The sequence below is a fragment of the Pongo pygmaeus genome, chromosome 15 (genome assembly GCF_028885625.2).
Source record: "Pongo pygmaeus isolate AG05252 chromosome 15, NHGRI_mPonPyg2-v2.0_pri, whole genome shotgun sequence".
Lineage (NCBI taxonomy): Eukaryota > Metazoa > Chordata > Mammalia > Primates > Hominidae > Pongo > Pongo pygmaeus.
Window position 1 is genome coordinate 70,257,402 of NC_072388.2, and position 26,122 is coordinate 70,283,523.

At 41.1% G+C, this 26,122-nt stretch overlaps 1 protein-coding gene and 1 pseudogene across 27 annotated transcripts in view; one reads left to right on the plus strand and one right to left on the minus strand.

Annotated features, from left to right (window-relative positions):
• SIPA1L1 (signal induced proliferation associated 1 like 1) overlaps window positions 1-26,122 on the plus strand; it is a 412,571-nt gene that overhangs the window by 644 nt on the left and 385,805 nt on the right. For all 27 annotated transcript variants that reach the window (XM_063651761.1, XM_063651777.1, XM_054448754.2 and 24 more), the window contains one exon: window positions 119-178. The gene's annotated coding sequence lies outside the window, so the exon portion shown is untranslated. Of the gene's footprint in view, window positions 1-118; window positions 179-26,122 lie in introns of those variants that run through there.
• Window positions 9,203-9,721, minus strand: LOC129012758 (PDZ domain-containing protein 11-like; annotated as a pseudogene).

Genomic DNA, 26,122 nt, shown 5'->3' on the forward strand with positions numbered 1-26,122 from the left:
TCGGGCCCCCCTCCGCTCCGCGCTCGGCGCCCGCCCCGGGCCGGCCTCGCCGCTCTCCGCAGAGGAGGCGGCGAGTGAGCGCGCGCCGGCCGTCTACACGGTTTCTCTTTCTCCCCAGGGAGAGCGCGCGGCGGACGTGCCCGAGACGCGCGGCGGCACCGGGAGGCCGGGCCGAGCGGTAAGTGGTCCCCGCGCCCGGGTCCTGGGGGGAGCGGGGGTGCAGGACGGCTGACAGCCCCCTGCCCTGTTTCTGGCCGGGGTTGGGGTGCAGGGCCCGGAGCAGGACCCCAGGAGACTGGTTAAAGTTTGATTTTCGATTTGGTGGCTTGCTGGTAGCTTAGCCCGGCGGGGGCGAGTCCGGCTCCACCGCGACCGGCGCGCGCGCACGCTCCCCAGAACCCGAATCTGCACAACTACCGGGCAGGCACCTCTGCGGGAGGCCAGGAGACCCGCGTCCCGGTCCGGGCGGTTGCATCCATCCCGCTGAGCTGGTCGCCACCTGGCGACCCTTCCCCTCCAGTCACCTGGGTGAGCGCTTTGCAGCCTCAGCTGGAGTAGGCAGGCCGAGTTGGTTGAGTTGTGGGAAATGGAGACGAACAGCTCGGTGCCCGAGGGTGGTTAATTTCCCCTTTGGGGGTCTTGGGGACATGAAATTTTGGGATGCTCTAACCTGCTTTCCAGGGAGCGAGTAAACCGCGAAAGGGCTGGGAAGGCGTGAGGGTGCCGCAAAAAGAACTTTTCCTCCTTCGCCCCATCTGTTACCAGCTTCTCTCCTGACCTTAAAGGAAATTTCCGAGGCTCTTAAATCGCTCCACGGCATTTCTAGGTGGACCAGTAACCGTGTTGGGCAGGTTGAAATTTCATCGCGGTTTGGAGAACAGAGAGACATGGGCAATGGCTCACTTCCAAGGAAGATGTTTAGCTAAATTGTTGGCATTCGTTTTCTAAGGGAAGTATTTGGGGATTGATGGCTCCTAGACTACGTTTACCTTATAGATTTTATTTTTCCTGACGGGTAGTTTAGAGGCAGCATTCGCTGAAATGCATACTACCTGTGAAACGATCATGTTTCTAAACTGGAGCCAGCGATGTGATGCAAATTTCAGAATAAAGGTGTCGACTTTCATCAGGTTCCAGGTTTATCTGGATGGACTGGGATTGGCGTTTCCTCTATAAAGCAAACCTTTCATGTTGAAACTCTGAGTCAGACTCTTAAAGCCATTGTTTTTATGCCGGTACTCTGTGGGAGTTAAGTGTCAACTTTCTCCTGTTTTCTCCTATGGAGTATCCGTCCAAGGCAAAGATTCTCTGACTGAATCTTTTGGAAACGTGCAAGGTTAGATCATACTGAATTCTGCAGCCAGTTTAGTAACAATATTAATTTTCTATATAATCCTGATTTAACGACTTTCATTTTTCTCTTCGTTTTTTGAAAGCTGCAATTAAGCTACCTTTACCACGATTTAAAAAAGAGGATAATATGGAACAGTGGTAATAACAGTAGGTCTCAGCTAATTTATTATGGCCACTGATGTGTCCAACTATTAGATGACGTCCCAGTTATTAACTACAATATTAATATTAAAACATTTTTCCCATGGAATCAATTATGCTAAAGCATTAACAACAGTGCATTTAAAATGATGAGTGATTGTTTCCACATAAATGGTTAGAGGCAAAATAAGAGATTTGGGGGATGAATGGCTTTATGTCTCTGACAACTAATTTTCTTATTAATGCTTAAGTAAAGGACTCTTGAAGTTGACTGTCATTTGATTTTTCTAGTTGACTGAGTGAACAAGTTTGGTGAGTGGCTTGAGACAGTAGGTGTTGCTGTTGTTAGCTTCTCTGCAGTTCCTGCTTCTGCTCCTCGAGTTTGAAATTGCAATTCTGGTACAGTGAACTTCTAAAATCTGAAGTATCAGTCAGTGATAGTTGTGATTTCATTGGAGGATTCTATGGCAAGGTTGACTTAAACTCCAGGTAATAATTGCAAAGCACCTCTCTGATACTTTGTATTGAGATTCATTTAACTCTTCTTTTGTCTCTGTCCTTACACTAGTATTTTCAGGCTTCTGCATTTGCTTTGCTTTTGCTTTGAAGTATGTGTGTAATTTTGGTATAGTGCCCCCACCTTGATTGTTTAGGAACTTAAAAAACACCTTCTAGTGAGTTTATTGAAGTCATAGATTGAAGATTGCTTGAGATTAGCAGTTTTGTAGACTTTGGGGGGATCTTGGTTGAGTTGTGATGTATATATGTTCTATCTTAAGTTGCAATCTGAATTTTTAGATAAATGACTGTTTTTCTTATTTTAAAAATCTCTTTGAGCTGTGAAATGGGAGGATAAGGAGAGCTGAAATGGTATGAGAGTGGAATTTGATGGAAAGTTTGTCATGATTAGTAATATGACTGTGTGCCTCTTATCAGTCCTTACCATTGTATTATCATTGTTATTGGTCCGTATCAGTGCACAAATGAAGTATGAATATCCTGAAGATTTTTTGTTGACATCTCAGATTTGAGCCTTTTGGTTCACTGACCGTATTAGATTTTCTCTATGGAAGACAAATAGACTCATTCTCATAATAAAGAACTAGAGCGCTGATAGAGCACGCTTTTTTTTTTCCCCTTTGGATCAAATCATGGAAGTTCAAATCTGAAAATAAATTCAGAAATTTCTTTTTTTCCCCATGGCATCCTTATATTCCTAACCTTTTGAGTGGTGAGTCAAGCAATATTTATTGAGTGCCGCTATCTGGCAGGTGCACTTCTGGTTTCTGTGATTACAGTGATGAACGAGAGTGTACCTGGCCGCATGGAACTTGTAGTCCAGTGGGACCGTTTGTAGTAATATTTCCTGGTTTGGAGTTATGATACCTTGATGCCCCCGTAAAGGTTATACATAATAGGCAATTGTTTTTGAATTTTAATATATTTTAACATTTTGAAATAATGTAGCCTAGTATTTGTCCTCAGAAGGTCTGGGTTTCAAATACCTGCCCTGCCATTTTCATTGTGAGATATTGAAAAATAATTGAACTTCTTTCTGAACTTTACTGTTGTTTCCTGCAGAGATGGGCTCAAGACTTGCTTCACAGATGAGCTACAAAAATTAATGAGAATATATGAATGAAAGTACTTTGTAAACTATACAGTCTTATTTGTAATAGGGTTTTCTTACTTTTTGTTGGACAGATGGATTGTTGGAACTAGGAGGGATTTTGACTCATTTGGCTCATGTTTCCCATTTTACGTATGAGGAAACTGAAGCCCAGAAAGTTGAAGTGATTTGTTGAAGGTTATAGAACTGGTTAATGACTAGGCAGTGGTTGGAAGACAGGTGTCCATATTTAATTGTACTCGTTTCTTTTCTTTTTTTTCCTACCTTAGAGCCTGTTACCTTAAAATTTTACTACTTTCTCCCCCCACTTAAGAGTTCAGTATTTATTAAATATCCAAAATGAGGAGATGCAAAACTTAAGGAAACGAACGATCTGTGGTAAGGTTGTAAAGCTATGAAAACAACATTGGTAACCGAGCTTCATAGTTAAATGACAAAGTTACGGAAAAAGAAAATATGAGTTAAAGTTTCTACGTAGTAGAGCCTGTAGGCTTTTTTGTTTTGTTTCATTTTTAAAGAAATCTTTATTAGCTCAGAGCATAATGTACCCTTTAGCTCTTTAGAAAAGCTAAACTCAGTTTATTTTGGTTCATCTTTTTCTTCTCTTTTTAAACTCATTTCCATTTGCGGAAGAAATTAGGTGTACCATCCTTGTTTCTGGACCATGGCCAACTAAATTTTAGACCTTTTTTCTCAGTGACATGTAAGGGTAACCAGAGATTGGGGCTGGGGGTGTTAGGTGGAGAGATAAAACAGGACATAAAACAGGAACATGTAGGAGCTTCCTGTTGAAAATGGGAGTGATTTATGTTGTGCCACCCTATCTTCCAGTGGAGTAATCTGAGCCAGCAGAGAAGAAACTTCCTTGCTGGTTGGGTGAATGCCCTTGAGGTGAGGGGGCTTTCTTCTTCCGGGAGGGATAAGCATTGTGGTATTCTGCCATTGCTCACACAGAAGTTTGGGTCTTATTCTACAGACAGACGCAGTAAAATAAGGGTGTTCCACTATCCCTTAAGACTGACAATCCGACCTTCTATCTGCTGCACTTCTACTTTTTTGGTATGGGAAATAAATTGGCCTCACTGAATTTTTGCTTTTAGTTTTTTTCTCTGCCTAGCTAATCAAAAACAAAAACAAAACCCACATGCTTTGATGACACCTTGCTTTCAAAGGTTATATTTAAATTAATTATTCTTAAATGATAGCTCATTTATTTTTATTCAGTGGACTGTTGATGAGCTCTGGAGTGAGTCTTAGCATGGGAAAGATTTGTGGCTTCTGGGTCTTTTAAACATGAATGATTTGCATAAAGGACAGAGCAACACAGTGATTTGGTTTGTGATCGTGAGGGTACAAAAAACCATCAGGGCAGATCTTTTAATGGTAGGTAATGTTCACCAGACAACAACCATTTTCTCCTTTTATTCTGGCCCGGAGAGAGTAAGATAACCCCATTTGCAAATAGAACAGAGTGTTTTCTTAAAGGCGTAGAGAGATGACACCAAAATGACATGGAGGGATGTCAGGAGCTTCTTTAGCTGGCCCGTAGTAAGTAGTAGTGCATTGGTGGGTGTGCCACAAAATCAGGTGAAGCCATTTCTCTTTGCCTCTGGAGTCTGGGATGAGAAATTTCAACCTGTAGATTTCCAATTTGTTGCTTGTCATGTTGCACTAAGTTCTCCCTCTAATTAGGGTTTAGTATGCCTAAGCTTAAATTGCGGGAAGCAGGCAATTTCATAATGTTAGATTTCCTTTTTTCCAATTCAGGAGAGGCAGGAGAATGTGTGCTTGTTACGAATGCCAGCTTGGGGAGGGAGAATTGCTGGTTCACACAAACTCAGGGGTCACTCAAAGGCATCTTGAGCAGAACTGACAGCCAGTGCTGCTGCCATTGGATTCCTTTTTTCCTCTTTCCTCCCACAGAGCAGGTCTAGGTTAAATGAATTTCACAGATATGAAAGTTAATTGTGGTTATTTCTTTTCTCTTTCTACTTTTTCCACAAAGCCTTTTACCAAAGCTATGAACAGGTATAGTCATTGATGGTTTTGTGGTTCAGCAACTTGCTTTTTTTTTTTTTGAGATGGAGTCTCTCTGTGTCACCCAGGTTGGAGTGCAGTGGCACGACCTCGGCTCACTACAACGTCTGCCTCCTGGGTTCAAGCGATTCTCCTGCCTCAGCCTCCCGAGTAGCTGGGATTACAGGCATATGCTGCCACGCCTGGCTAATTTTTATATTTTTAGTAGAGACAGGGTTTCGCCATGTTGGCCAGGCTGGTCTCAAACTCCTGACCTTGGGTGATCCGCCTGCCTCAGCCTCCCAAAGTGCTGGGATTACAGGCAGGAGCCACCGCACCTGGCCGACTTGCTTCTTTTTATAATGAGTTCTGAACTGCTCAGAAAAAAGCTATTGAGAAAGAAAAGCAACGGGCTGTGTGCCAAACGATCATGTTCCTATAATCAAGACTTGACTATGGTCGGTGTCGTTTACTCTGGCCTCCATGTTATCTTTCTGTAATTCATTTTCTTCATATTGTAAATTATTTATCTAGATAGGAAATCTAATTTGCTTTTTTTTTTTTTTTTTTTTTTTTGATGGAGTCTGTCACCCAGGCTGGTGTGCAATGACACCATCTCTGCTCACTGCAACCTTTGCCTCCTGGGTTCAAGCGATTCTCCTGCCTCAGCCTCCCAAGTAGCTGGGATTACAGGCGTGTGCCACCACACCCAGCTAATTTTTGTTTTTTTAGTAAAGACGGTTTTGCCATGTTGGCCAGGCTGGTCTAGAACTCCTGACTTCCAGGGATCCTCCCGCCTTGGCCTCCCAAAGTGCTGGTATTACAGATGTGAGCCATTGCGCCTGGCCTAATTTGGTATTTTTTGGGCTCATTGCCTTTCCTTTAATAGTCTCTAGCTCCCAGAATTGATTGAACCTTTGGTTTTTTGTTTTTTTTTTGAGACAGAGTTTTTGCTCTTGTCATGCAGGCTGGAGTGCAGTGGTGCGATTTCGGCTCACTGCAACTTCTGCCTCCCGGGTTCAAGCGATTCTCCTGCAACAGCCTCCTGAGTAGCTGGAACTACAGGCACGTGCCACCATGCCCAGCTAATTTTTTGTATTTTTAGTAGAGATGGGGTTTCACCATATTGGCCAGGCTGGTCTTGAACTCCTGACTTCAGGTGATCCGCCTGCCTCGGCCTCCCAATGTGCTGGGATTACAGGCATGAGCGCCCGGCCTGAACCTCTATTTTTACATTTCTTTTCTATTTTACGTTTCTTTTCAGTTCTTGATGCTCATTATCAGTTGTTGATGCTCTGAGCTACTAACTGGGCTGTGGTATCCCATGTCTTCAGGAAGAGAGAGTCTGCTTATTAGGAGGTGCTTATAAGATATAGAAATATAAATTAATAGGATGTCCTAAAATTTTCACCAAATTTGACTTTTATTGCTTGCTTCACCTGTATATACCTAGGAATAAAAATGGAGTCAGTTTTTTTCCATATTCTTGCAAGAAGCGTGGGGCTGTGGCTCTGAACCATACTGCTTGACTTTTAAAGACTTTTCAAAAACACATGTTCTTGAAATGTGGGTTAAATGTGTAGTTGATTTAACTCTTCCCTTTTCCCTAACCATACTTGTAGCTGCTCCACTGAAGACCTCAGAAGCTTCTGCCAGTACGCTTTCCCAGAGCCTAACTTCTTAGTAGCTGGTATTTGACAAACGAAGAGAGTGCTCTGTATGCGTACGTGTGCGTGCTTGTATGTTTGTTTGTGTAGTGGGGGGCAGGTTTGACTCCTAGCTCAGAATGTGCTCTTGTGAAACATGTTAGGAGGCCTGAATATGGTTCCTAAACCATGTCTCTTTTCCAGTTTGAGAAATGCCTGTGGTTCTTCAAAGAGTCTCAGTGTTGTTTTATTTTTTAAACTAGGATCTTAATGATGATCCTTTGTAACAGCAAGCAAGGTATAGTAAATTGCATAACAAAATAATGTTTCAGTAGATAAATGGTAGGTTACAGAGAGCTGTAGGATTCACAGAAAAGGCTTATTAAAAGTTCAGAAACCTCAGCCTAATAATTGCTTTGGGTAAGATTGTTCTGAAGGCCATTTTCAAGGTGGTGGTTAAAAGTAGTGATTTTCTGTGGTTTGGGTGGGATGTGTGTTTGGGGAAGCAGTGAGTGCTTGGGTAGAGAATCACAGTGAACCTTGAGGCTTTTCTCCTGGGGGAGAATGCTAGATATTGAGGTTGATGGGTGATTTGAAGAAGCTCAGTAGGTGATTCTGTTATGCTTCTCACCCACCCAGTTGAAAACACAGTGGCTTTTATATAATTTTTAGATCTCTGCTTGACAATAAGGTAAATAAGTAGTGGACTTAAACCAGAATGCAGCCAACTGGGGATTGCAGAAACTTCATTTTGGATGGGTAAAAAGGAGAGCCTCTGGATCTTTTGTAGAGGCCCATTGATTCAAAAAGATAACTTGGAATAACTCCTCAAATGACTGCTAACAGTTTAAAGGGTCAGGCTGCTTAGACTCCTGCAGTGGAGATGGGACATGTACATGCAATTTGATAATTGTATGTTGGTACTTCTTTTAAAAAAATTGTGGTAGAAACACAAAAAGTTGACCATTTCAACCATTTTTAAGTATATAGTTCAGTAGTATTAAGTATATTCACCTTGTCGTGAAACAGATTTCCAGGACTTTTTCATCTTGCGAATCTGAAACTCTGTAAGCATTAAACATTAGCCCCCATTTCCACCTCCCACAGACTCTGGCAACCATCATTCTTTCTGTTTCTATGAATCTGGCTACTTTAGGTAACCTCATATAAGTGGAATCGTAGTATTTGTCTGTGTCTGTATTATTTGACTTAGCATAAAATTCTCAAGGTTCATCAGTGTTGTAGCATGTGACAGGATTTCTGTCTTTTTAAAGGTTTAATAGTATTCCATTGTATGGGTATACTACATTTTGTTTATCCATTTATCTGTGGATAGATATTTGGGTTACTTCTACTTCTTGGCAGTTGTGATTGTTGCTATGAACATGAGTGTGCAGATATCTCTTCAAGACCCTGCTTTTAATTATTTTGTGTATATACCCAGAAGTGGGATTGCTGGATCATATGATAGTTTTATTTTTAATTTTTTGAGGAACCTCCATACTGTTTTTCATAGTTGTACCATTTTACAATCTCATCAACAGTTCATAAGGGTTCTAACTGCTCCACATCCTTACCAATACTTATTTTCTGTTTTTTTAAAAAAATTAATTAATAAAAAATTTTTCGAGACAGGATCTCCCTCTGCCACTCAGGTTGGAGTGCAGTGGTGCGATCTCAGCTCACTGCAATGTCCACCTCCCGGGCTTAAGCGATCCTCCTGCCTCAGCCTCCCGAGTAGCTGGGACTAATGGTGCACACCACCACACCCAGAGCTAATTAAAAAAACAATTTAAATAGGAACCATCTTAATGGATGCAAGGTAGTATCTCATTATGGTTTTGATATATGTTTCTCTGATGATTGATGAGGTTGATTGTATTTTCATATTCTTGTTGGCCATTTGTATATTATCTCTGCATACATGTCTGTTCAAGCCCTCTGCCCAGTTTTAAATTGGGTTATTTGATTTTTTTTGTTGTTGTTGAGTTGTAGGAGTTCTTTATATATTCTGGATATATATTTTTTTCCTTCAGCATTGTGTTTTACTTTTTTGGGGAGAGGCTAGGAGGAGGAAGGGGTGAAAACGGTCTCATTGGAGTCTCCAAAGGGTATGAAACCTCTGGTAGTACAAGGATGGGGTGAGATGGCCAGGCAGGTCAGATGGAAAATCCCCAAGATTCTTTTGGCTACTTATTTCTATAATTAAAATATGACAGGTGGAAAGGACTAGTACATGGAATTCAATAAATGTCAGTTGTCTTTCCTAACTAGGTTCCTCATGGGCTAGGTTATGCCTAGATATCATCATCCTTCTCTGAATGAAGCTCACCTAGAAAACTAGGGAACTAAAAGTGCAATACAGTTTGGGTAATGCAGTTGGTTAGCTGTCTCCCCATCCTCCCTACTCCACTATTCCAGGGAGGGGCTGAAAGTAGAAGTGGCTCCCCTGAAGTCTAGTTAGCATGTCGTGGGAGAGTCCACATGAAGGGCTGTGGGCTGTAACTCTCTAGTGCACAGTCCTCTCTTTTTGGCGATGATAATTGTAGGGAAAGAAGCGGACATGCATGCTGATTTCACCAGCTGTCTTCAGGATCTCAGCAGCCTTGCTGTGCTCAATATCTTGGAAATCCACATCATTCACAGCTAGAACTTGGTCCCCTTCCTGAAGTCCTGCTCTATCTGCATCAGGGTCAGGAATCACCTTGGAGATGAAGATGCCTAGCTGGGAGGCCTTTCCTCCTCAGATATTAAATCCCAACTGAGCTCCAGGAGGCTTCTTCAGTGTGATGGTTTGGGGTGGAAACTGGGTCAACTCGTTGTAGTCTGGGTGGGGTACCCTCTCATGAGGAGGAATCCGTCCTGGAGGATTGTCATAGGCAGGCAGGAAAACCACCCGGTAGTCATCATAAGGAATCTGGCTGTCCATCTTGGGCAAGGCCCAGTGGGCAGTCCCTGGCGACCTCAGGCTTCACTCCATATTGTAGATATTAACACCTTATGAGATAGATTATTCGCAAATATTTTTTTCCACTCCAGGTTGCTTTTTTGCTCTGCTGATTGTATCCTTTGTTTGATGCACAAAAATTTTTTAGTTTGATGTAGTCCCACTTGGCTAATTTTGCTTTTGGCCATATCTAAGAAGTAACTGCGAAGTCCAAAGTAATGAAGCTTTTTCTTTATGTTTTCTTCTGGAAGTTTTATAATTTAGGTCTTAAATTTAGGTCTTTAGTCCATTTTGGGTTCATTTTTATGTATAGTATAAGGGTCCAACTTTTATTCGTTTGCATGTGGGTATCTTATTTTTTCCAACACCATTTGTTGAGGAGACTGTCCTTTCCTTATTGAGTGGTCTTGGCACCCTTGCCAGAAATCATTTGACTATATATGTGGGTTTATTTCTGGGCTGTCTATTCTATTGGTCTCTTTGTCTGTTTTTATGCCATTATCACAGTTTTGATTGGTAATATGTTCTGAAATCAGGAGGTGTAAATGGCACTTTTAAGTTATGCTGTTCTAGATATTGAATAATAAAAAAATGACATTAAACAATTCAAAGAATTTTTCCTGTCTTTGAAGGATCGAGACACACTTAGAGAATGAGGTAAGATGATTTTAATGGCAGAATGTGTGAGGCTACCAATTGGCAAGGAGCATAGTAAAAGCTGTGTGTCTAGCACTTCCGGTTTGCAAAGTACTTTCACAGATATAGAGTCCAGTGGCTTGGGAAAGCTTCAAAAAGGCAATGAATCTTGAATTATCACAACAGTCAGATGTGTACCTTAGTGGGTATTCATACCCAACACTCTGTGTCAGTTGCATCACAGTGATAGAGAGAAATTATTATAAGAACTGTCACTTGCGGTAATTTTTTCCTTGATGCTGTGTTGTCTTTCCTTTTCCAAGCCAGTAGTTTCAGATTTCCTGTATCTGCTTGTTGAATAGCAGTGGGCCCCATATGAAGGTAGAATACTTAACCACAGCACTGTTTTATATTTTGGATGTGTTAAAAAACGAAAACAAAAACAAAAACAAAAAAACAGAAAACTGATCTGGCTGGGTTGTACAGGATGAATTGAAGGCAAAAGATTGAAGCCAGAACAGCAAATTTAGTGGCTGCTATAGTAACTAATTTCGGCTACTTAAGAAATATTTTCTCATCATCTTAATACAAGGATGGGGATAATTTTGGTTGAGTATATTATTTGAAGGGACATTTGGTAGAATTTCCATGGAGGAAAAATGTAGTATGCTTGTATGTAGTAGGCCTATCATAAAGATTTGTTTATTAGTGACCAAATGAATTTGTATCTGCAAGGTATTTGAATGGTGACCAAATGAATTTTTGTTTGCATAGGTGGGTCTCTAAGGAGTAATTTATTCACTTTTCCTGTAAGTGTTTATTGAATCCCATTATATGCCAGGCACTGGTGGCTGCTGCTGGTAAACAGGATACATGGTTCCTGTTCTTGTATAGCTGATACTCTTCTAGTGACTTATGTGGCCCTTGTCAATGTTCTGTTCCTCTCCTCTGGTTGGATTTTTCTTTTAGTCAAAGGCCACCTGTTTTGGTGCAAAAACAATTGCAGTTGTTTATGGTCCTATATTAAATATTATTTATATGTATATAGATAAATAAACAGTCAACTGCATTTTGGTTTCCAAGGAGATATATCTTGGCAAAATTTATTTTATCAAGTGCTTTTCTAAGGAAGAGTACCAAAGGAAACTGGCTGTAATGCCTTTTGGTTAAGATTTTCCTGAGGACCCAGATAGGGTTTTTAAATCTTGGTTTCTTCTACTCCCACACCCACTCCAAAAGAATCTGGAAAGCTAGTTATGACTAATCCTGGATTTGATATTGATTGTTGGAGCTTTGAAGAGTCATGTAACCCTTCTGGATCTTCATTCATTCATTCATTTCTTCATTCACTTAATAAGTCTTCATTGTTTACCTGTTATGTGTCAAGTAATCCTTCTTGGTAAAAGGGAGAAAATTGAGGGTTGAATTCAGTTTTCTTTAAGACCTACTGTAAAAATTCTATAAATTTATTACTATGATTTAGTAAGATTTAGGCCTTTTTATAGATAGTAGAAATATTTTTGAAAGAACTGAAGAAAGAAATTTAGAGTTTTTGTTTTTAACTCTAAAATATTTTAGTGAGAAAATTCTATAATGGTGGATAATTTTAGTGTTAGTTCATTCTGAGCTGAAACCAATCAACATTTAAACTCAGCTCAGAGTTTTTCTTTTTAATTTTGGTAGTAGACAATTCTGAATCTAACCTTTCTGTTGTTATGGGTAGCACCATGGAAACTTAATGCCTGTTTCAGATGATTGATATAATGTGTGTGTAGGAGATTTGGAAATGCTTGTTACCTCTTCTAGGTGCTTGGTTCTGAATCTTTTAGACTATGGTCATCTTTATGTGTAGTCGTCTTGGGATAATGGTAACATCATGTCACTGAATGCAGAACAGTCACACTGAAGATCTGAGTGCCATTACTGTGATAATTAAGCAGCTATTGCTCATGCTGCCAAAAAAGTAATATTCAGAGTTCCTAGTGTGAGATTTCATGGCTTTATAAAGTGATATTTTCATTTTAACTTGTTGGAAATTCAACATAGTATTGACTATACATGAAAAGATTCAGTTATGCAAAGTAAAATGTAAGAATTTCCTCCCATGTGGATTGTTGCTTTTCGTAAATCTGGTTTCAGTGTTACCAAAGAACAGTGGAAGATTTGTTCTAGTCCTGGCTTTACTACATGCTAGTTGTGTGACTTTGGCTGTCTTTCATTTACTAATCAGCAGTATCATTATGCGCTTTGTAGATGGCAGATAACGTTCTCATACTAAGGATACATCAATAAACAACTCTGAGTGCGATGGGAAGCCACTGGAGGGTTTTGTACAAAGGGTTTTGGTCTGACATCTTTAAAGAGTGACACTCTGTTGTGTAGGGGAATAGAATGGGGAGGAGTGCAAAGGTGGAAATAGGGGGATGTTAGAGGTTTCTAGCAATGCTCTATAGGTGAGATAATGATAGCAGCTGTGGAGGTGATGAGAAGTGAGTGGTTTCTGGATATATCTCAAATGGGGCTAAAGTGATTCACTGGTGGGTGAGATGATGTGGAGTGTGACAAAGAGTGTCCTCAAGGATGACACCGAGGTGTTTAGCCTGAGCAACTGGAATAATGGGAATGCCATTTATTGAAATGGAGATGCCTGGAGGAGCAAGTTTGGGTGTGGTATTAAGAGTTGATCTGTGCATGTTGGGTATGAGATGCAAGTTGACTTGCCAAGTGGAGCAGTCAGGTAGGCAGCTGGGCAGGTCTGTCAGTCTTCGTGAGCTTTAGTTTTCTCATCTGTGAAGTGGGGAAAGTGTCTGCCCTTCTCAGAATTCTTGAGATCAAATGAGAAAAAAAAGTTAAAACTTGTAAAGCTGTGTCTTATATTATTTCTGGAAAGTAGACTGGCTACCATCTTGTGTCGTTTGTGGTCTCTTTTGCACTGTTTAACTCATAGGCCACATTGTATTGTGGAAAGTTAGCATATGCCCTCCAAAGCCTGGTTTCTGTCCCAGTAGATGTGAAAGCTTTCTCTTTGATCCCTCATGCAATTCCTGGGCAGCTTCTGGGAGAACTTGGTATGTATGTATTTCAGTTATCTCCAGGGTGTCAGAGGGCTTCATTTTGTGTAGAGCCACTACTTGAGAGTGTGGTACCAGACTTGCCTCTTAATAAACATAGCTTTGGGCCAAAGTAATTTTTTTAGGTGGGAGGGTGTTGTAGTAGAAAAATGGCTCTTATCTTTCTCAAATTCTTTATTTTAGGCTTTTTCCATAACTTGAATCCATTAACAGATAGGGTCTAATAGGTCTGATGATTTAGGGAGACCACTCTTCATGTTTCTTGATTCAGAATACTTATATATTCTAGTTTTTTTGACTGCTTTACATTTTTTTTGTAGGCAGGTGAAATACATTAAGTCTGTATTTGAATCTATTGAATTAAAATTCGCTTAGGATCCACCATGTTGAAAGCATCAGTCTTGTATTTTTATCAGTGGCATTTTGAATTTATTAAATGTCTGTCATTAGAGGTAGTAGTAAATAGTTATATATTTGAAATGTAGTACTTTTATAATCTATACTTTCCCACCAGTTGATTGTTCCTTTAAGAATGTCTTGGCTGGGCGTGGTGGCTCACGCCTGTAATCCCAGTGCTTTGGGAGGCTGAGGTGGGCGGATCACGAACTCAGGAGATCGAGACCATCCTGGCTAACATGGAGAAACCCCATCTCTACCAAAAATACAAAAAATTAGCCGGGCGTGGTGGTGGGCGCCTGTAGTTCCAGCTACTTGGCAGGCTGAGGTAGGAGAATGGAGTGAACCCAGGAGGTGGAGCTTGCAGTGGGCCGAGATCGTGCCACTGCACTCTACCCTGGGCAACAGAGTGAGACTCTGTCTCAAAAGAAAAAAAAGATGTCTTTAGCCAACAGATGTGATGGTTTTGGGTTCTTCTAATCCACAAGCAGTTTTGAACAGAAACACTGTCACTCTTCACTGCTGTCCTCATTTGATTATCAGTCAGCAAGGTTCCACTGGGCATCAGCAGTGTGTGCCCATTGCAGGTCCTCTGATTTAGAAAGGTCTTGACACATGCAGTGAATATAACTTGATGACTGCCATCTAAGTAAGTATGGTAACCATTGGAATACCATCTAAGTAAGCATTCTAAGTGTTCAGTGGAAAGAGAATGGTAATCGCTTTAATAATGAAGGCCTCAGGGAGTTAGGAACCATGTTTTTCAGGAGATATCATGGGGGCAGAAGTTATTTTGGATAGTTTTCTTATATGTTTTGAGCAAAAGGACCTCTCTCTACATGAGGGTTTTTGTTAGGTCTTCAGATTTATAAAATAGGTTTACCCATCCGCTCAGTATTTGTTAAGTTACGTAGTCTTTTGCTTTTCATTGAATTGGCTTACTGTATATTATTTTGTTTCAGCCTCTAAGAAACTGAACCATAGGCACACAGTATATTACTTGACATAATTGTTCATAATTGTTGAAGAGAAACCTCAAACCTTGTCTTTCCTTTTTAAGTACATATTAGAAAATTTTGGTCAATTGTAAGAACTAATTTAAAGGGGATCTATATGTTTAAATCTGTATCTTTTTCATGCTTAATTTTTCCCCCTAGAAGGAACATGACTGTCTTAGTCTTCCTAAAGTATCTTTTAGGCTTTCCAAATTGTCTGATGGCTTTTTATTTGAACTTAAGTGCAATAGTTGCTTTTATTGGAGAGATGCTGAGCGTCTGAAGTCGCAGTAATTATTTATGTACTCCTAAAGTTTTTTTAAATAACAACTTTATTGAGTTATAATTCTGTATTTAAATTAAAAAGTCAGTAGTTGTTAGTATATTCATACAGTTCTGCAGCTATCTCTATAAACAATTTTAGAACATTTTCATTACCCCACAAAGAAACTACAAACCCATTTGCAGTCACTCCCCATTTCTTTCCAGCCGCACCCCTCCTCCCTGACCCTAGCCCTAGGCTACCACTAACCTACTTTCTGTCTTTATAGATTTGCCTCTTCTGTGTGTTTCATATAAATGGGATCATATAATATTTTGTATTTTGTGACTGGCTTCTTTCACCTAGCTCTGTCAAAGCACATTTTTTGCAAGCGCTTTAACTTTGGTGGTAATGTTACAGATTAAGGATTCAAAACCAAATATTCCCTGTCTGCTGACACAGAAACTACAACCTGTGCTGGGACTAGAGAAAATAGCAAAACGACCAGTTACTATGTGTGTTTGTAGAACAGGGAGTGAACTTTGAAGCTTTCATAAAATAAAACCACCCTAGTACTAATCCACCAGTGCATTCAGTACATGTGATTGCGTAATTGTTTTACCGCACCTTTCCAGAGTATTATCCTGTTTTTCCCTCGAATTTCTTGCAGCTCTTAGAAGTCATTTCTGATTCTTCCCTTTGTTTTACTTTTGCTCTGATCTGTGACCAAGCTTTATCATTTTTTTCCCTTTGAATTGATTTTATTTTTCAGCTTTTGCTCTTAGTTTTATTGTCACCGTCTTAGAGTGGACCTTGATCCCTGTATCTAAGCAGCTGTATCTAAGCCTCCTTTCTGACCCCTTTGACTCCCGCTGTCCCATTCTCCAGGCCATCTTGTCTAATCATTCTTTCTAAGGGACCACTTAGTTACATGTGCCACCCTGGAGGAACTCAAGGGGCTCTAATACTTTGCTACATCAAAGTCATACTTTCCTGCTTGCTTTTACGACATTCCTGTTTGGTCTCTCCGTTTTTGGCCTCTACCAGACTATGTCTTTGCCTTCCTATGCTAGGACTTTGCTTTGTCCTCTTCTGTCCTATTCTGATTTTTGAAAAATCTTTAGTTCGTTTTCGGTTTTAGTTATATTTAATTCAAAAAGTATGGAGGCCAGGTGCGGTGGTTCACACTTGTAATCTCAGCACTTGGGGAGGCTGTATCAGTCTCTTCTCACACTGCTAATAAAGGCATACTTGAGACTGGGTAATTTATAAAGGAAAGAGGCTTAATGGACTCACAGTTCCACATGGCTGGGGAGGCCTCACAATCATGGCAGAAGGCAAATGAGTAGCAAAGTTATGTCTTACATGGCAGCAGGCAAGAGAGCATGTCCAGGAGAACTCCCCTTTATAAAACCATCAGATCTCATGAGACTTATTCACTATCACAAGAACAGCATGGAAAAGACCAGCCTCCATGATTCAATTGTCTCCCACCGGCTCCCTCCCATGACACGTGGGAATTATGGGAGCTACAATTCAAGATGAGATTTGGGTGGGGACACAGCCAAACCATATCAGAGGCTGAGATGGATGGTTCACTTGAGCCTAGGAGTTTGAGACCAGCCTGGTCAACATGGTGAAATCCTGTCTTTACAAAAAATACAAAAAAATTAGCTAGGCATGGTGATGCATGCCTGTAGTCCAAGCTGTTCAGGAGGCTGAGATGGGAGGATTGCATGAGGCTAGGAGGTTGAGGCTGCAGTGAGCAGAGATAGTGCCACTGCACTCCAGCCTGGGCAGCAGAGTGAGACCATGTCTCAAAAAAAAAAAAAAAAAAGTATGTGAAACCTACTAATTTCCTCATTTGTTGCTTTATCACTCTTATACCCTTCCCTGCATATGGTACTCCTTACCAGTATCTTGTCTCCCTTTTCCCTCTGAGCACCAGCCCCTGAACACTAGTTTTATCCCTGTCTTTCTCATCCTTCAAGACCCACCTTCTTCATTGAAGTCTTGTTGGTTACCATAACACAGCCTGATTTCTCCCTTCTCTGACATGTTGTTGTATTGTGTTGCGTACTTAAAGAGCCTAGCACTTAATGATTAATGCATAGTTCATCAAGAGTGTTTAGCCTGGAGAAAACTCAGAGGGGCGTCATCCTTTGTCGCAGGAGTCAAAAGTCCATCATGTGGAAGGAGGAGAGGTTACTTTTTGTCTTCTCAGGCCTCACAGGACAGAACCAATGAGTAGAGTAAATACAGATATTTGAGTAAACATTAGAAAGGACTTTGCTGGTCCAGGTGCTTGCAGTTGTGATAGGCTGTGTTCCCATCGTTGGAGGCCCTCACGCATAAGGCTGGATCATTTCTGGACAGGGTCGTTGTAAAGGGCGTTCAGATGATTCACATGGGCTCAGTTACACTAGTGATTATCACAGTCATCGAGTATCACAGTCATCCGGGGGCATTTTAAATACACAGATTCTCAGTCTCCACCTTGAGAGTTTAGGTTGAGCAGTCTGTGAAGCCAGGCTTGGAAAGTTTTGAATTAGGTGGCTCTTTTAGTCCTGAGATCCTAAGAGGCTCATTTGGTTACCAGATTTTTATTTATTTTATTTTTATTTATTATTATTATTTTTTGAGACAGAGTCTCACTCTGTTGCCTAGGCTAGAGTGCAATGGTGTGATCTCAGCTCACTGCAACCTCCGCCTCCTGGGTTCAAGCAATTCTCCTTCCTCAGCTTCCCAATTAGCTAGGATTACAGGTGTGTACCACCACGCCCGGCTTATTTTTGTATTTTTGGCAGAGATGGGGTTTCACCATGTTGGCCAGGCTGGTCTTGAACTCCCAACCTCAAGTGATCTGCCTGCCTTGGCCTCCCAAAGTGCTGGGATTACAGTCGTGAGCCACTCTACATAGCCAGATTACCAGATATTTATTGAGTGCCTGTATTATATGGCAATATAAAGTTTTTAGTTTTTGCCTTCATGGAGCATAGAGTCAAGGGAGTAATGCAGACAGAGAGCTGAAACCATGTGATTTCTCCTCAGGTAGGTATAGATTCTCTGAGGATAGAGACCATTTCTCTTTTTTTCATGGTTCTTTGTTTTCCCCAGAGGAATGGGCACTTTGGGATTCCTTCTTGACTGGCAAGATGATTAACCTGATGTTTACTGACAAGCCTTCCTTGTGGTAGGGCTTAGTACTATGTTCTTTATCCAAATGTTTTCTTTTCTTTTTTTTTTTTTTTTTTTTGGGGGGGAGGTACAAAGTCTCACTCCGTAGCCCAGGCTGGAGTGTGGTGGCATGATCTCGGCTCACCGCAACCTCCGCCTCCCAGGTTCAAACGATTCTCCTGCCTCAGCCTCCTGAGTAGCTGGGATTACAGGCACTCACCACTTCACCTGGCTCATTTTTTGTATTTTTAGTAGAGACAGGGTTTCACCATGTTGGCCAGGCTGGTCTTGAACTCCCGACCTCAGGTAATCCACCTGCCTCGGCCTCTAGAAGTGCTGGGATTATAGGCGTGAGCCACCGTGCCCGGCCTATCCAAGTGTTTTCATACAACTTAATGTCTTGGTTGAGAAGGAGCCACTCTATCATTTGTTTCATGGCAGGTTCTGGCTTTAGATTTTGTTGCTTCCGGTAATTAATATCAGCTATCATTTATTGAGTAACCACTGTGTCAGGCACTTTGTGTCACATTATTGCTAATCTTTATAAACAAGCCTATAAGATAGACATTAGGACTCTGTGGGAGCCAGGATATTGAGTTCCTGTTACAGAATTTCTGCTTCTCTTAACATAGATTGTAGCAGCTACTGAGTTGAGGCGTTATCTAATGCAGTCATCTGTTGGGACCAGAGTAATTGCAGTCATATTTTGGCTGTGTGCATAAAGCGTATTTTGTTGGGAATGCCAGAAAGCCTGTCTGCTTATAATAGGTAGCTATGACCACCACCCTGTTAAACTTATAATTCGTTTTAAACACTATGCTGCACTGATAATAAAAGATCATCTGTTTCTCCAGTGAAAGGCTGATCTTGCTACTATAGTTTTAAGCATGGTATATGGTTTATTATTCATTCATGTTGTGCCCAAATGGAAAGTCAGGGACAGTTTTTTTTTTTTTTTTTTTCGTATCTTTAACAATGATCTGGATTTCACAGTTAGTGTGTTACCCATTTGGTGGTTTCTTTTTCTTAATCTGTTGTAGGACTTTGGCCTGTCACGGTGTCGGCCCTAGTGCCCAGTTAATAATGATCATAAATATCTTTTGCTGAACACCACCAGTGAATTCATTCTGTGTTAGGTTCTTTACTTATTCCATCTCATTTTATCCTCATGAAATTCCTGAAAAATAGGTATTATCAACATTTAACAGATGTAAGGAAACTGAGAAAGGCTAAATAACTTGTCTAGCTTTCAGTTGCTTCCCTAGCTTTCCGGTGCTCCCCTAGTTTTCCGATGCTCACCTTACTTTCTGATGCTCTCCTGTTTGCCTGAGGAGACTCAGACATGGTTTGCATAAGAGTTAATACCATTTCTTTTTCTTTCCCTCATTTCCTCCTATTGTAGGCTTTACTGAGAAAAATTTGATGTTACCTGAGGTCAGGAGTTACCATCCTGGCCAACATGGCAAAACCGCATCTCTACTAAAAAACCACAAAAAAATTAGCCAGGCATGGTGGTGCATGCCCATAGTCCCAGCTATTCGGGAGGCTGAGGCAGGAGACTTGCTTGAACCCAGGAGGTGGAGGTTGCAGTGAGCTGTGGTTGCACCACTGCACTCCAGCCTGGATGACAGAGCGAGACTCCGTCTCAAAAAAAAAAAAGAAAAATTAAGTGGTAGATGAATGAACTTTTAGGAGGTGAAGATGTACTAGTATCTCAGACACCTAGAGAAAAGTCATGGATAGTGTATTTAAAGTAGTGCTTGTCACTGAATGTCCTTTCTGGCCAACAGAACTTACTGAGATGTGGGGAGCAACTTCCACAGTGGGCTGACACCTGCCGAGGGAAGTGCAAGGCCCAGGATTGCAGATGCTTTTAATATGAATAGCTAGGTGAAATGTAAATATATATAGTTTGGTGAAATAAATGCAAATCTTCACTAAGTTTGTAATAAACACAGAGTTTTTTCTGGTAAGAACACCTTCACGTTACTTCCCAACTTGAGCAAGACAGGAAGCTTGAGACATTTATTTTTTGGGGTGAAATGCTTTCTTTCTCATCTTGCAGCATGGATTGTGTTGTGCAATTGTCATCTTGTCATTGACTTCTGCCTATTGCCCTAAAATTATCGGGCTGTCATCAAGTCAGCATCTGCTTTGTTTTGAAATACATGTCTTTTAAGAGCCTGGAGGCATGTTAGAAATATACAGATTTTTTTCTCCCCAACTTTTGTTTTAGATTCAGGGGTACAGGTGCAGGTTTGTTACATGGGTATGTTGTGTGATGCTGAGGTTTGGGCTTCTAATAATCCCGTTATGCAGGTACTGAGCTTAGTACCCAACAGTTAGTTTTTCAACTCATCCCTCTCTCTCTCCCTCCCCTCTCTAGTAGTTCCAGTGTCTATTATTGCCATTCTTATGTCCGTGAGTACCCAGTGTTTAGCTCCCAATTGTAAGTGAGAACGTGTGGTATTTGCTTTTCTTTTCCTGCTTTAATTTGCTTAGAATAATGGCCTCCAGCTGTATCCATGTTGATGCACAGGACATGATTTTACTCTTTTTTTTGTGGCTGCGTAGTGTTCTATGGTGTATATATACCATATTTTCTTTATCCAACCCATCGTTGATGAACACCTCAGTTGATTCCGTGTCTTTGCTGTTGTGAATAGTGTTGTGAGGAACATGTGAGTGTATGTGTCTTTTCAGTAGAATGACTTGCTCTTCTCTTCTTTTTTTTTGGAGACAGGGTCTCACTTTGTTGCCCAGGCTGGAGTGCAGTAGTACCATCTCTGCTTACTGCAACCTCTGCCTCCTGGGTTAAAGTGATTCTCCCATTTCAGCCTCCCGAGTAGCTAGAACTGTTGTTGTGCCCCACCATACCTGGCTAATTTTTATATTTTTTGTAGAGATAGGGTTTTGCCTTGTTGCCCAGGCTGATCTCAAACTTCTGGACTCAAATGATCCACCTGCATTTTTGGGGGACATTTTTTGTCCCCCAAAGTGCTGGGATTAGAGATGTGAGCCACCGTACCTGGCCTGTTTTCCTTTGGGTATATACCTAGTAATGGGATTGCTGGGTTGAATGGTAGCTCTGTTTTAAACTCTTTGAGAAATCTCCAAACTGCTTTCCACAGTGGCTGAACTAATACATTCCCACCAACAGTGTATAAGAGTCCCCTAGAAATATACAGATTTTTAAAGAGATGTTGATGGAAGTGAAGTTAATTGAAAATACAGAGAGTACAAGTGTAAGTTCAGTCTTGGCTTTTCCAAGTATTCATCTAGGAAACTGTTCAGTTGATCAGACAGAAATGAAATTGCTGGTAAAGTTCTTGTAGTTAACTTAGATTATGATGGGAAAGGAGTACATTTTTTTATACCTGAACTTTTCTATTGAGTTTTGGACTGTGTATGTTTTTTGAATTCAGTATACCCACTTTAAACCTTACGTACAGCTCATTTCTCCAAACCAAATATTTGAGATTTCTCTTTCATGTTTATAAATCCTCAAGATTTTTGCTTTGGTTTATTAGATAAGGATTTTTGGTGGTGTAATAACTAGGTTGGGTGGTTTTATCTTAATCTCTCATTTGCTTTAGTATTTAGTTTTATTTAATCTCCTAAGAACGAAGATTAATTTTAAAAAGGATTGTTAAACTTTGGTAGCCAAAGAAGGCCACGATGTGCGTTCTAAATGGCAGAGAGCTCCAAAGTTATTTAATGAATTCCACTCCTGGCGCACTCATTTATAGCAAGATGTGCAAGGACCTTAGCCTATTTATCATCCTGTTCTTGGTTACCATTGCAGCAGTAAATCACCTTGATTGGTTCACCTTGTCTTCACATTACAGACTTTTCATGTTGAACTGCTTAAGAGTGTTTGAAAGCTACCTTTTAAATAATGTCCTATAACCACAATAATCCAACAATATTGAGGACATGCCACCCTCAAAACCTTGGTCCACCCACCATCAATCCACAAAGTCCATTTCTAAATATTACCTAATATTCATCATCCACTCAGCAAATACTTTTTGAGCTGTTTCGTGTCAGGCGCTGGCTGTGGATGAACTATGTGTTTCGTAGATAACACTGCAGTTCTCTTCTCAGGATGCTTCCAGCTAGTTGGGAATTCAGGAAGAATAGAGAAAAATATCTTATCAGGAGATGAAGGAAATAATTTAAATGTACCATCTTTGATTTTTTTCTCTTTATATTATGGAAGCAGTACATAAGACTTTGTGGAAAATTTGGAAAATACAGGAAAGTATGGAGAAGAAAAATGTCATCCATCATTCTGCCACCCAAGAATAACCACTGTTACTACTTTCATGTTTCTTGTCTTTAAAAAATGGCTTCTAAAAACAAGCAGAACAGAGCTCTGTCCAGTAAAAGGCTTTAAGGTGAAATTTGATAAGGGAAAGGAAAAAAGGCCCCCAGAAATGTTTCTGCTGTTGTGGGGGACCATGATGTGGAAGCAGCATCTTGGGGAAGGGATGTCTGGGAGTTCTCAGGAAGAAAGTATCAGGGAACAAAACCAAGAACAGTGTTTACCTTAGATTTCTTTGTGAATAATTTCCAAGTTACAAGTGTGTTGTGTTCTAAAACTTGATGAGGTGGTAATTGGCATTCCAGATGCTTTTCTCAGATACTAATCTATGCTAGATGAGTAAATGGAGTTTTCCCTCTAGGACAGAATATGCGAGATGGTTTTTAGATTGCAGTGTCCACTGCGTGTCCATGGTTTAAGGTTGGGAGAATTTATAATAGGAGGAGCAAGGAAAAAAACTTTTTTTTAAAAGGGTCTCTTAGGTACTAGCACTTTTTTTTGAAGTCAGTGTTTCATTTAATGTTCATAGCAAACATTTGAAGGAAGCATTTCCCTCATTTTTGTAGTTTAGATTTAGGAAATGGATTTAATTGCTTGTTTACAGTCATAGTGTTTCATATTAAGTGGTAGGGGCACATGCAGGCTTTGGAACCAGAGACCTGGGTTCCGCCCTACCACAGTGATCTCAGACAATTCCTCAACCTCTTTCTTAATTTTTAAAAGGAAAAGATGATGATGCTTAACTCAAGGTTATTATAAAGATGAAATGAGACAATGTATATAGCACCCTTCCCACAGTTTAGATTTAGGATCAATGAGTGAGAGCTTTTAGGATGTCACTTGTAAGGCAGCAGGCCCAGTGCCTGACATATAGTAGATGTCCAGTAGATGTTGGACCCAGGGCTTCTTACAAGCCCTCCCAACTTCTCAGGTTTTTAAAAATTTCTGTCTGTCTGTCTGTCTATCGAGAGAGATGGGGTCTCACTCTGTTGCCCAGGCTGGAATGCTGTGGCGTAATCTTGGCTCACTGCAACCGCTGCCTCCTGGGCTCAAGTGATCCTCCCACTTCAGCTTCCTGAGTAGCTGGGACCATAGGTGTGCGCCACTATGCCCAGCTAATTTTTTGTATTTTTTGGTAGAGACGGGGTTTTGCCACGTTACACAGGCTGCTCTCCAACTTCTGAGCTCAAGTGATCCGCCAGCTTCAGTCTCCCAAACTGCTAGGAGGTGGCGTGAGCCACTGTGCCTGGCATGCCACCTTTTCAATTTTTTCTAGTGTCTTTCTCTTGGATTTTGAAGGACCTTAATGGAAAGATATATTTCATTTGAATTATCATGGTGGATTCTTGGATTTGTAAAATAAATGTCATCTGCACTGCACAGGAAAATTCCATCTCATCAGTAGTTTTCTTTGAAAGGTCATCCTGAACATTTTCCCCTGAGTGTCAGTGGGGAAGGCTAGGGGTAGGAAAGCTAAGAGCTCAGGTGGGAGTGGGGGAGAAGGAGAGCAGGAGGAGTCAGTTTCCTGGCATAGTTTGCTACCTACCCGCCTTAGTAAGGACTATACTATGGCCATGTGTGACTGGGATTGTAACTGAGCAGAGGTTAAGAGGGCACTGTGTGGGAGACGGGTACTATGTGGAAGATATTTGGTTCTCCATGCATACTCATGCTCTTTCATGCACTTATTCAGTCATCAGACAGTTGTTGATGCTTTCCTATATGCAGTGCACTGTGCCAGTCCTTTGGGATTCAAAGGATGTCCTCGCCTCTGTAGGATTAAGCCAAGGTGATAGACAAGTAACAGAAAGTTAGAGCTCAGTTTTAAGTGCCAAGTCAGAGGGAAGCTAGGGAGCTTTGCCAAAGTATATTAAAATTATTTTTCTGTATTTGCTTCATTAGACCTTGAAGGCCAGGACTATGTCTTTGCAACTTGATTTTTCCCAGAACTTACTCTTTTTTTTTTTTTTTTTTGAGATGGAGTCTTGCTCTGTTGCCCAGGCTGGAGTGCAGTGGCGCGATCTCAGCTCACTGCAAGCTCTGCCTCCCGAGTTCACGCCATTCTCTTGCCTCAGCCTCCTGAGTAGCTGGGACTACAAGTGCCCGCCATCACTCCTGGCTAATTGTTTTGTATTTTTAGTAGAGACGGGGTTTCACCGTGCTAGCCAGGATGGTCTCCGTCTCCTGACCTTGTGATCCGCCTGCCTCGGCCTACTAAAGTGTTGGGATTGCAGGCGTGAGCCACCGCGCCTGGCACCCAGAGCTTACTCTTACATGCATCCCTGAATAAATTTGTATAATTTATTATTATTTTTTTTGAGATGGAATCTCTCTCTGTTGCCAGGCTGGAGTGCAGTGGCGCGATCTTGGTTCACTGCAGCCTCCGCTTCCCGGGTTCAAGCAATTCTCCTGTCTCAGCCTCCCGAGTAGCTGGGGACTACAGGCGCTTGCCACCACGCCCAGCTAATTTTTGTATTCTTAGTAGAGATGGGGTTTCACCATGTTGGCCAGGATGAACTCGATCTCTTGACCTCATGATCTGCCTGCCTCGGCCTCCCAAAGTGCTGGGATTATATAGGTGTGAGCCACCACGCCCAGCCAAATTTGTATAATTTTTAACCTGACACAGAGACAAGGTAGTTTATAAATGGTGTGTTTAAACTATATGTGTGGAAATCTCAACCCTGTGACTGGAGACATCTGATAAGTCTTAGACTTACCGGTAATTTCATTTTTAGAAGCTGGAGGTGGAAATTTGACTAGTTAATTCATGCTGAGAACTTTGGGTGAAACTGGCTATTTTATTTTTGGGGTTTCGTCCTGATAGAAGTTGTGCAAGACCCTCTTGCACATGAGATTTTTAGAAAGGTGTCTCATGAAGCTCAGAGCAAAGATGGTATTACCTCCAAGGCCAGCAGAACTGTAGAAAAGAGTATGGTTTCATCGAGATGTGTGGGGAGCACCAAGAAACAAAAATTGTGATTGTATGATTGCAAGTCATGATGGTAAGCAAAAGTGGGGATGGCTTCTAAAGAAGTCAACAAAGTGTTCAGGGTCATTGGAAAAGAAGCCAGATTTTAAAAAAGGTTATTGAGATATAATCCACACATTATACAGTTAGCCCATTTAAAGTGTACAATTGAGTGGCTTTTAATGTATTCACAGCTGTGTGTAACCATCACCACAATTTTAGAACATTTTCATTACCTCAAAAATAAATTTCATGCACGTTAACTATCACCCTCCTGCCTATCTTTCTATCTCCCTAGCCCTAAGCAACCACTAATCTACTTTCGGTCTCTATTGATTTGTCTATTCTGGATGTTTCATGTAAATTTAAGCAATATGTAGTCTTTTTTTTTGAGACAGTCTTGCTCTGTTGCCCAGGCTGGAGTGCAGTGGTGTGATCTCGGCTCACTGCAACCTCTGCCTCCCAGGTTCAGGCGATTCTCCTGCCTCAGCCTCCCGAGTAGCTGCGATTACAGGCACACGCCACCACGCCTGGGTAATTTTATTTATTTATTT